At 45.5% G+C, this 11,735-nt stretch overlaps 1 protein-coding gene across 1 annotated transcript in view; it reads left to right on the top strand.

Moving 5' to 3' along the window:
* Positions 1–2,302: 2,302 nt before the first annotated feature.
* The window catches only part of TCF20 (transcription factor 20), a 118,507-nt gene continuing 109,074 nt past the window's right edge, over positions 2,303–11,735 (top strand). The window contains exon 1 of the mRNA XM_031057784.1: positions 2,303–2,394. The gene's annotated coding sequence lies outside the window, so the exon portion shown is untranslated. The remainder of the gene's footprint in view (positions 2,395–11,735) is intronic.

The following is an 11,735-nucleotide window of genomic DNA, read 5'->3' as shown; positions in this document are numbered from 1 at the left end:
TCCCTTCCCTGGTGGCAGCTCCCAGCTCTGGCTCTGAGCCCAAGCTAATAATCCTGACATATTTTACTGCCTTGTGCTCTGCTCCGTGCCTTGCTGTAGGGGAGACTGTGTGAGGTTGTGGTTTGCATGACTTTAAGCACTGCACTGGCCCTGGGGAAACCCAAACCTCGTAATAAGCACCGGCTGAGCCTCTGGTAGAGCCTGGCTTTGCTCAGCAAGGCCCCTTGCTTCCCTACTTGCAGGTGACCAGCTAGCACAGATGTCATCCAAACACACCTTCCAATTGTCTCTGGCTGTCCAGATGATTGCGAGCAGTATGGGGTTTGAGTGGAAGTAGGAGGTGTTGATAGCCAGGAAAGGAAAAATTCATCAGGTACCAAAGAAAGGTAATGAAGATCTCCTCTCACCACTCTCCCCATGCATCAAAGCACTCTTAAAAAAAATAGAGCGCTCATCTTTGACCCCCATTAATGACTGGCTTGGTCTGTGTAAGAGTTTTATGAGTCTGTTGATGCTCCCACAGAGTTTAATTATTTAGAGCATGAGGTGGAGGTTTGTGCTTTCACTGCTGATGGCGCAGGGTTCAGGCCCTCCTGGCAGGCAGGGGGTTGGTTACAAAGGCAGGCTGGCTGGGAATGCAGCCACTGGCTCTGAGGAGCCTAAGGGAGGCACGAGCTGCAGCTGTGTGGTCTTTGTGCAGGCTGGGCAAAGCAGTGTGTCCTTCTCATTGTGCGAGTTCCATGTGACCTGTCATGTGGAATCAAGGTCTGTGTCCTTATCATCAGGGCATTTAATGGTCTGGACCTGAGATAACTTAAGTGTCTACCTGAAACTGTTGGGTGGACATACTTGTGGCAGATCCAATTTGTTGCTGAGCCCCCCCCAGTCAGTGCTAGAGGCTTTCGGGGCTGGTGTGAGACTTTGGCAGCAATATCTGATTTATCAGCTTGGGGCTACAGGCCTTTCCTGTTCCCTGTAGTAGCAAGTCTTTGCCTGCCTCATTTCTGTGACCAGCACCTCCTGTTCCCCCCAGATTCTGCTCTGCACTCTAGCAATCAGTTTTCCTACAGTGAAATCCCATCTTCAACCTGCTGCTTCCTTCCCTTTGCAGTACATCAGTTTGTTCTTGCCTTTTCTACTTTTCCTCACCCAGCACTTCCCTGCTGGTAATCCTCCTGAGACTTGGGAACACAGAACAGATATAAGGAACAACCAAGGAAAAGCAGGATGTCTGAAGACCTTTGTGCAGCTTGTGTTCCCAAACAGGCAACTGGTCAGCTAGATGAGGAGTATTTTCCTGATGTCCTGGTGACCATTCAGCCAGATTTCCACTTCTAGTGGGAAGATACCAGTCTCCAGGTTCAATTGAATGGGATGTGGGCTGGTCTGATGTGTGGGCTGGCCAGCTGGAAGGGTCAGATGCTCACCTTCTGTCTGCTTCTGGAATGGGTAAATTCCTTTAGAATTTACCTCTTTTGTTTGTGGGTCCTTAGGGCTTGCAGTTCTCATCAGCGCTGAAATGAAACAACAGCGACTGTTCGTTGCAAGTCTGTAAGTGGAGGCTTATTTCAGAGCAAAAGTGATTAGTATTGGTAGATCTGGGTTTGGCTGATAGCCAAATAAATTTATGGGCAGACTGGGAAGCCTTAGTTGATGTAGAAGGTTCACATGACATTGCTCGTACCATCCAATATCAATATTGATATACTGAAAATGCCTATGATGGCAGACACCAAGCCAGTGGGTCACCTGGTACTGCTGCTGCTGAAGGCTGAGATCACTGTGTGTGCTGGGGCTCACTGCTGTGCTCTGCTGCCATTTCTTCCCCCCTGAGCCCAGGGACACTTGAACCTTCCTCCCACATCTGTTCTCCCGCTGTCTCCTCGTACGTGCTTGATCTCCTGTTTTCTGCTGTAGCAAGGGCCTGTGTAGGCTCTTGGTTGCATGCCAATGGGCTTTTCATGCTATCTCTATTTACCCTGGTTTATCTCTTCCCACTCCTTTCCCTATTCCTATTTCATTTCCTTTGGTTTGGGACTAATGTTCCAGGTTGTGTTGAGAGACTGGGCTGAGCTGAGATGACAGAAAGAGGGTGGAATGGAAAAAGGGGCTTTTGCTGGTAGATGTGAGTTTCTGTCATCAACTCAGTCTTCAATCTGTTGATTATTGTGGATCTAGCTAAATCAGCTGGATCTGCTAGACAAATGTGGGGTGCTCTGTGTCCTGTATCCATATTCTACTTTGTTTTTCTGTTTTTCTTTTTTTCCCCCTGAAAATTAATAGGATTCTACCCATTGATGATTAAAACAACGCCTGGAGTTTTGGAATGGATCAGATGCGTCAATCAAATGTTACCACATTGCACCCAAAGAGAGGAATGCCATCCAGCTGGGGGTAGGGTCTGTTTTTTCTTTGTTCCCATCAGTGTCTAGAGTTACTGGAAACCTTTCTGGGTTTTTAAATGTGAGAACTTTTAATAGAAAGTACTAGTTTAAAAATTAATTGCTTCATTGTGTGAAAACTTGACTGGGTTTGGTGGGTTTTTTTTGTTGGTATGGAGCAAAGTTGTGCCTCTTTATATTCAAAATGTTATTAACAGCGTTGAGGCTTTGCAGGCTTTGGTAAAGAAAACATTTCAGTAACTACTTCAGATATTTTGGGAGGGAAATTTCATCTTTTAAATGAAAAGTAAATCTATTCTGATTACTAAGAGAGATGAAAATAATTTAACTTCTTTTCAGAAATGTCAAAGTTCAGGTTATTTGTCCTAGTTCTTGAAATTAATGTAAAGCAGACTAATACCCCTGCATAAACTGTTCCCCTTGCAACAGGGGAGAGGAGGGAATATGTCAGTAGGAAGCTGCATCTCTCTGTGTACTGCCTGTGGTCACGTGGCTACTGTGGCAGCAGGTACTGCATGAGACCTGGAATGAAATAAAAGCTTGGTGGGAATGTGAATCTGGAGCCTTGCATGGGTGTAAAACACAGGTTGCAATCCAAGAACAAACTGAAGTGGCTTTTTGGCTTCCTTCCAGTTGGTAGAGCATGGCTCCCCATTGTCTTCCTGCTGGTATGCCAGTTGGCTGTTCCAGCAGAGAGGCTGCAGAAACAGAACATTTACCTGGCTGTCAGAAGTGGGATGGGCTTTCCAGGTCAGGCGTGAGAAGATGTGTGTGCTGGGATTTGTGTCCGGAAGTAATGCTGTTCCATTGTTGCTCACTTGAAATCTGAAGATTCTTACACTTCACATCAATTTCCTGTTCTTGTTAAAATTGCTTTTGCTTTAAAAATGAAAGGTCTTAAATCTGAGGGGTTTGACAGAGTGTGCTGCAGAGTGATTCTTTTCTCTGTAAGTTTCCTGAATGAATGATTTTGAAGTAAAGTAGCATTTCCCTGCAGAGCCTGTCTCTGTAAAGTCTTTAGACTATTGCAGCAACAGTGAGACTAGTAGTGCAATGTTAATTATGTGTGTTCCTCATTTTGGACCTTTGTCAGTCATTTCAGCCTTGGGAGGCTGGAAGAGATGAGAAAAGTATGTATAAGTTTTGCTGGTGTTCCCCCTGCATGTGTTCTCAAGCTAGGCCGAGGATTTGAGTTTTCAGAGCATTTCTATCTGGAACCCTTCAGCAGTGCTGAATTCACAGAAGTAATACCAGAAAATAGCATGGTGATGTTTCATTTCAGTCATCTCTGCATAGGGTTGTACTGCTTTTGTTGGACAAGTGTGGCTCAGATGTTTGTGAGCTTTCCTTGGTTGCAGGAGGTGAGTGGAAGGTGAATTTTTTATGGATTCCTCCTGTGGGATGAGCCCCAGTCAGGGTTTTGTTGCATGTCCGTAATCAACCCCAAATGCATCTGTGCTGCTGAAGCTGCATGTAGCTTTCTTCAAAACTGGGCTTCATGTCCTTTATTCTCTGCCTTACTCCCTTCTTAAGGGAGGGAGATGGTCAGCTAGTTTGTGTGTTTCCAGAGTAGGTCTTGCTTGAAGGGAGAAGCAGAAGACTCAGCTAAATCAAAAGGGGTCTTCAGAAACAAGGCCGAGAGCATGTCAGCAGAGAACTCAACTGGTTTAAATACAAAGTGTTGCTGAATTCTGTTCTGGAGTTTACTGTTGCAGGTTTGTGCTTGGCATTAGCATTTACCTGAGCACCTTTCAGCTTGGCTGCAGAGCTGGGACTTCAGATCTTGTTGGAAGCATGGCAGTGTGTTTCAGGGAGCTTTGGAGGGCCAGTGGTGTAGAATGCATGAACTTGTTGACGTGTTTCAGCAAGCCTGTGTTCTTGCAGGCGGGTACTGAGCAGTTTGAGTCAGATTAGTCCACTTAAGTGGTATTTAGCAAGCAGATAAGTAGTTTGCAGGAAGTTGGAGAGTTTGCTCCCATTTGTTACTTGTGGTCCAGAACGGTTGATTCACCTCATGCAGTGGGAGATCCACAGGTTTTGTACTGCTGGGTGATGGATGGATGGATGGATGGATGGAACTGTCAAGGAGAAAACAATGTTCTGCAAGGAATCTGTATCTTAAGCTTCAAATAGGTTTCCAGAATTGTTTTTGGGGGAAAACTGATTTTTTTTTCCAATTTCTTCAAAAACTGGATTACATTATTTCAAATGTAGTTTTTGACTGTCTTGGTTTGGAAGAAAGTTTGGCTCAAAAATGACTCTGTGCGCAGAAGAATGTGCAGAAAGATGAATGGATAAGAAGAAACTTGGTCTTATTGTTTTCTGTTGCACTCACTAAAATAACTTTCAATTTGAGAGTGAATTTTTCACTATGCTTTGTACCTTTGTATTTCAAACATACTCTCTTCCTGGATTCTCCGTTCTGTTAAATCTTCCTAAGAGTGTGTATGTACAGCTTGAAGAAAACAGGATGCAATTGACTTAAGATTTCTTGATCTTAAATTTTAATACTTAAATTGAATAACTAAATGGGTTGGCTGCTGTGGGATGGTTATAGTTCAGGAAGAAACTATGATGCCTTGTTTGACTTCAGATGCCTCAGTTGCAGCAGTGAGAATTTTTTTTTTCCTTTTTCTCGTTTTTGGACTGATAAACCAGGAGCCTTATTCCTGGCTCTGCACTTGTGTGCTTCATCTAGTGTACATAAGCATTTGGAACAAAAGGCTGCAAAGCAGCACTGGTTTGTTCTGCAAAACAGAGGGAATTGGGAAGCTGAGTTGAAAGATTTTCTTTCCTCTTTTTCCTTTTTTTTTTGGCCCCCTCTCCCTCCTCTTTACAAGAAGTTACTTTAAAATTCTATAATAAGATCTCTGTTCGCTCTCCCTACTTTTTCACATGCAAAGTTGTGGCTGTAATTATATGACAGCTGCCCTCTTGGCTGACATGCAGCAGATTGAACTGGGGATCTCCAGAGCTGAAAGTGTGAGCTGCTACTCTGTGAGCTAAAGCTCTATAGCTGGAGGCTGTAATGATCTATATCCTTCATGACTGAGTGTAGAAGGGAGCTGCAAAAAGCACTTGCTGAGTTATGGGGCATACAGGGTACTTACATGTGTACATGGTTGCTTCCCAGGTGTACTGGAAGCTTTTTTTGAGTGGTTTGTGATAATTGTACAAACTGTTGTCAACTCATGGCTGCTTTAAAATGATGATCTGTTTTGAAGCCCTTCTACCTTAAACAACTTTACTAGCCTGTGAGTCAGACACAGACATTTGTTGGTGTGTAAGTTGTGCTGAGCTCGAGGTGCCCTGATATTACTGAGGTCCTTCAACTCCAATGCAGTATAAGTAATTGTTAGCAATATTGAATGCAGTATGAAAAAACTCTACACTGCCAATGGTGTTCAGACAAGTTTGCCCTTATGCTTTGCCATTACAGTAGGTTTTTCTCAGATGGCACCATGGGAGCTTTGTAAAAGCAAAGGAAGGAGAAACTGGAATTGCTGGAATCTCTCCTGTTTCCTCAGGACCAGGAAAATCTGAGCAGTGCCAAAGTTTGTTAGGCTGAGGAAAAATGAGGAGAAGCAGAACCATATGGAGCTTCGTGAGTGGTGTCAGCCCTGGGTAGCTTCTGCAACCAGTATTGTGGGAGAGGGGAAGTGTGTTACAAGTTAAGACATCAATTTTGAACTTTGTGAAACATTAATTTTTGAGCCCTTAACACCTCTTTTACCCACATCCCCAGACAAAAAAAACCCCAAAACCCTCAGAAACCATAACAACAACAACAACAAACCCCCAAACCAAATAGGAGATAGGCATCTGCTAGCTTTAAATATGGCAAAGTAAGCATTCCTATTGATCTACACAGTTCAAAACCAAGTTGATCTTTTTGCATTCAAGAAAATAGAAAAAAGGAAATATGTAAGGGGCGCAATGAAACGTTAAATAAAATATAAACTGAGACTGTCTTTCAGACCTCAAACAGTTAAATTAGTGCCAGTCCAGTGTGTCAGAAACTTACTTGATACTGTATATATTATCAACAGGGACATTGTCTGCTGTAAATTAAGATAATCTCCATATATATTAGGCCATATTTTATTACACAGGTGTGACCATACTCTGTCATAGTTTAGTAAACACCCTCCATCCTAGTTGCATCCTCTACTGCCTTTCTTTGCATTATTTCCTGCAGACAGAGTTAATATGAAGATGCTTGTAGCATGGCCTAAGAAATTCTTATTTCCTCACCTCTCGTTCCTGTCCCGTGCCACCATCATCCCATTGGTTTTGGGGGTGCAGCCATTGGCAGGACTGTGCTGTAGCATACATTAGTTACCTGCTGTGGGTTAGAAGCTCCAATCCTCCAAATATGTGAAATGACCCAGGCTACAGTGATGTAGTCCATGGTGCTGCCTTGTAAACAGCAGTATCAGCAGAACTGGGGAGGAGATGTTTTGCAGGAGGGGCAGAGGAAATTTCTAAAGTTTGTGTTACTCCTGAGTCATCTTACGAGACTTTCCATATCAGTCAAACACACTGCTCTTAGGGCTTGATTGCCTATTGCCTGTCCCATCACTCCGTACAGAGAAGTGGGATGAGGATTCTTCCACTTGCCGTGGGAGCCTGTTCCACAACCTAATAGACTTTTCTGTCAGGAAACGTTTCTTAATTGGGCTTTAATCATGGGTGTCAGACGGCTGGTCCCTGGGATGACCTTAGCTTACATCAATACCAGTGCCTTCCTTGCATGTGCTGCCTAGAGCCTGCTTGTCCTCCTGCTCTGGCATTTATTGTAGGCCCGTTTCAACTGTAGGCAGCTGTACCTTGGCTCAGACTCCACTGTCCTTAGTGCTGCTGTTGGAGGCTGTTGCAGAAGTTGAGATCTGGGACTCCACGTCAAGGGTCTGAATCTGTTACAGCACAACTATCCCATGGCCTAATTGTGTTGCTGTCAAATACAAAAGTGTGGGTAGGACTCCGGTATTTTCCTGCATTCAGTTTAAAGCAGGGCTTTTGATTTCTTTTACATGACAGAGTTTGTGCTGCCTATGTTGAAGCAGCAAGGAAGAGCAACCCAGCCAAGCTGTTCGTCTGTGAGGCTGTGGAAATACCAACCATGAGGCTCAGCAATGTGGACTCTGTATGCAGTGTATCCAGTTTGGCAGCTGTGGGTGAAGAGTCTGCCTTGCTAGCTCCTCAAGGAGTGCTCTTCCAAGGCTGGTGCAGTTAGGCCAGGTTGTGGTGGCTGGCTGTGAGCAGATGGACAGGTTTCCTGGGGAGAACAGCATGCACCCACTGTTACAGCCCTGGTATGTGCTGTAGTATAGAGGCACTAGAATACTTCACAGCACATGGCTGTTGTTTTGCCCGTGTGGACTTCACAAAAACATTTGATACTTTTCAGATCTCTTCTCTTTCTTGCTGAACCTCCTCGCTTTCTTGCATTCCCTTTCCAAGGTGGGATGAGTAGAGCACATTTCAGCTGCAGAGGCAAATGTATCTTTGACTTGCATTGTATCATGAAATTGACGGTATTTCTAGCTGGTTTCTAGTACAGTCAGTACTGCTATCTGCTTCCATTATTTTGGTAGACCTTGTTATGTGATGTCTTTTTAAAGAATGGATGTAATTACTCCAGAACCAGGGGGTGTATGAACTGTTTGGACAATGACCCATTAAACTGTTCACAACCAGAATGGTTGTGACACCAGAGATGTGAAGTAGCTTTCTTAGTGTTTCTCCTGATCTCCTCCTCTGTACCCAACATGGACCCTCTATATCCTCATCCTGCCTCTGTGTCCTCCAGTTCATGTCCTGGCTCCCTTCTGCTCCTCACCACTCTGCCAGTGAGTTATTTCTCTGGTATCCCCACACAGTTCTTCTCACCAGCTGTGGGTTCCTATCCTCCTTGATCTTCAGAGGTCTGTCCACCTTTCCAAATGGTGCTTTGCCATTGTTGGTTCTTCAGGCTCTGCCTTTCCTAACTGTACTGCCTACTACACAAGGGAGAGCTTTTTGCTTTTCTCCATTCACATGGGAGAAATAAAACTTCTGTCTTGTCTAGGAGTGCGTAAAACATGGCCACGCTGTCGCCAGATTTTTGGTTAGTTTGTGTCCTCTTTGACTCAGCTAATCTCTTCCCTGTTAACCATGTATGTTGTATCCCTCTTCCCTTTGTTTTCATGGGGTTTGCATGCAGTGTCTTGCTCCTCTGAGTCTTAGCGTCATGCCTGTTGAACCCGAGGGTGTCGTTTTACGAGGGCTGTTTTCAGCAGTTCCTGCTGCTGCTTCTCAGCTACTTGTTCATCTGTGCCAGTGCAGCTGAATGTGCTGCTGCGCATTGAACTGGATCAGGGAATTGATCTGGATTAAAGTAGCCAAGGTGGAGAGGAAAGCTGCTTAACCCAGCGATTTGCTCAAAGAAATACTTGAAAAACTACAGTTTAAGAGCACTTTGACTTGATGGCCCTTTGACTAACAACCCCCTGGTATAGAAATCCCTTGTTTAAATGTAGAGTTGCTGCCTCCGCCCCTCCCGAGCTATTAAACATCAGCAGCCACCTGCTTCAGGCTTAGAGCAGCTGTGGCAAGTTAAGATGTGCTGTGCAGCCGCTCCAGCATGCATGGGACATGATGCAGTTTGGAAGGGATGAGGATCCCCTGGAGTAGAAATGGACATGTGTCAAAGGGAGCAAAATCATCCTTTCATGGAACATCACAGACTGAGACAAAGCTTTGTGCTTTTTTTCTCATGATTGCTGGTCTGGTTTCACCCTGAGCCTTATTAATGTTCCAGGATGTTGCTGTGTCACTAAGTGTTGGAAATACAGCATACCTTGATGCTGGCTCAAAATGTTGAAAATGCTTCCCTCTGCCCTTCTCTGCGGGACACATTTAACCTGCCCCATCCCTCCCGAGCTGCTAGAGTGGAGCCCTGTCTGGTGGCTCTGCTCCTGCTCTTCCCCTTGGCTTTCTCATACCCTTCCCTGCCTGATCCATTCGTGTGCTCCCAACTTCATGCTGTCCAGGGTTTAATTTTTGTTTAAGATCTTCGTTCCTTTAATGACAGCGGGAACCGAAGGCTGCTCTCTGTGGGGGCTGTGGTGTGCGGCTGCGCTTGAGGTAATGAGACTTGATGAAAACCTCTTGTTACTGTGGCAAGATTTCTTCCTTCTCTGTGTTTAAGAAGAAGGGGAGGGGGAGGAGGAAAAGAAAAAGTGACAGACCCTGCTGGGTATGTTAATATATTTTTAATGGCTTCCATGTGGCTAGCTGAGGACTTATTTGTCCAGCCTGCGAGAAAAGGGTGGCAGCACGTTATTCTTGTGCACCTTTGAGCTTAGCTGAGAGTTTAAATGGGAGAGAGGGAGGATTGAGTAAAAATTTCACAGAAATCCTGTTGATAAAAATGAAATCTGCTGGAGATGGAGGGGATTGGCAGGGAGAGAAAGATTGGATCCCAGATACTCCCCCCTTCCCCCTCCCCAAATCTTCCTTTTTTTTCTGGAATATTCCACTGTCTGCAATCATCAAGAGAGCTACTGTCTCAGACTATGGTATTTCTACCAGTGGTGAGGGGTTAGATTTTTCTGAAATAATTGCTGTATTTCTGCAGAGAAATATTTTTGAGAAACAAAAGGGTTTACGCTGTGGTGGCAGGCTGGGGAAGGGAGGGGACTGGCGGGGATGCAGGGCGGGTGCTGGGCATTTTCCCCTTCCAGCCTTAATATGCCAGTTAAGCTGCAGGCAGGATGAGCCTGGTGGTCCCAGCCGGCTGCCTGGGGCAGTGAGGGGTATTGCTGCTTTCCTGTTCCAAAGGCATGCAGAGCACTGCTGGGACTGAGGGGCAGTCAGGCTGGGGCAGCTGTGGGTTCTGGGGGTCAGGAGCCAGCTGCCTGGGGCAGTAGGTCAGAGCAGAGATGTGCTTGATGGAGCTGGGAGGAGAGCGAGAGCTGCCGGTGAAACATTAATGCTGCATAGCCCTGGTGAGAGGGGGAGAGAGCAAACAGCGAGGAACCCTGGCACTTGGTGTGTGCTGATTAGATGGAACTGCCAGGGGAGAATGGTGCCCGTGACACACTGGCACATTGGCTGGACGGGTTTTGGTATGGTCAGGTACAATGGATTGAGTCCACAGCCAGCCAGCTCCTGGTGCAGGAGGGTTGGGGGAGCACTGACATCTCTCTGTCCTTGTATTCTCATTCTTACAAAATCCCAGTCAAGAGTGATGTAACCCTAGGGCAGGAAGGACTGAAAATCAGGTAGACAGCAAACTAACGTTTTCCCTGCTGCCAGCAGCTTGTTGTTCCTCAAGAAACAGCTACTGTGCCAGCTCTGTATCTGCCCTGTATTCAGTGACAAGCTCATCTCTCAATGTCCACTTACAGGAGATCTGTCCACCCAGTGTTGAACCCAAGTGGCTTGGTGGGCCCTTCTCCAAGTAAAGAAGCCAGTCCATGTGAGGCATCTCTTGTCGAAGCCATAAAGGCATGCTAGCATCTCTTGAGGCAGGTGCATGGCTGGGATCACTGCTGGGAAGATGTCAGGAAGCAATTTTCTTGAGTCACTGCCCAGTCCTGGAGTAGCGTGTGTGAATTGGCAGCAGCCCTTGCCTGGCTTCTTGTTTCTGAGAGGCTGGAAAACGTCCCACAGCAGACATGCCTCTTCTTGGTGGCAACTTCTCTGGGTGTTCCCAAGGCAGCACCCCTACAGGGTCAAAGCTGTATTTTTGGGGGAAAATTAAGAATTTGATGTCTATTTAATTTTGGAGCCAAGAAACAGTGCTAGACTGGCAACTCTTGGGATATCCTTTGTAGCCTGCCCCTGCCAACGTACCAGATTGCTGACTCCCAGCCAAACTGGCCCCTCTGATTTTTAAGTCTCACAAAAACAGTTTGTGGGAGATTTCTCTGAGGATACTGTAAGTTTCTTTGTGTTGCTGAAGACTGGAAGCACATATGGTAAGTTACTGATATCTGTCTGAAAGGACAGCAACTTGTTAGTCTGCCCTGACCCAATTGCTTGGCTAATCTGACCATACCCTTATTTAGATTGAAATTAACTTTCAGCTGATTTAGTACAAATAGGTTTAGTAGTGAAGCAGGCAAATCAGGGATACATTTGCATTCTGTATAAATCTGTCCATACAAGTGTTTTATGTCATTTTACCCATCCACTTAAAGTGCTTCAGCTTGCCTCTCCTGTGTGCCCCTCTGCAGGCAAGACCTAGTTTTTGATGAGTGTCCACTGCTTTCTTAACCCACTTTTCCAGCTGGGCTGAAGTTGCTGACGGCACCATCACTTACCCAGGAGCATGAGTGAATGCAA

This window comes from Geospiza fortis, unplaced genomic scaffold (assembly GCF_000277835.1).
Source record: "Geospiza fortis unplaced genomic scaffold, GeoFor_1.0 scaffold173, whole genome shotgun sequence".
Taxonomy (NCBI): domain Eukaryota; kingdom Metazoa; phylum Chordata; class Aves; order Passeriformes; family Thraupidae; genus Geospiza; species Geospiza fortis.
This window is presented reverse-complemented; position numbering and strand designations above follow the sequence as displayed.